A 311-nucleotide genomic window follows, 5' to 3' on the forward strand; every position below is an offset into this window, starting at 1 on the left:
CAATCATACTACGATATTTTGTTACCTCTATTGCTTTTCCTTTTTCGTCCTTATCTAGATAGCATGCAGATGCCATAGGAGTGGATGCTTCTTTACATTTATCCATATCGAATTTCTTAAGTAGCTCTATCCAATATTTAGCCTGATGAATGAAGATCCCACTTTCTAGCTGCTTTATTTGAAGCCCCAGAAAGAATGTGAGTTCTCCCATCATTGACATTTCGAACTCCCCCTGCATCATCTCAGAAAATTCTTTACAGAGAATATCATTAGTAGATCCAAAAATTATATCATCGACATAGATTTGAACA

Source organism: Lupinus angustifolius, unplaced genomic scaffold (genome assembly GCF_001865875.1).
Source record: "Lupinus angustifolius cultivar Tanjil unplaced genomic scaffold, LupAngTanjil_v1.0 Scaffold_337, whole genome shotgun sequence".
NCBI lineage: Eukaryota > Viridiplantae > Streptophyta > Magnoliopsida > Fabales > Fabaceae > Lupinus > Lupinus angustifolius.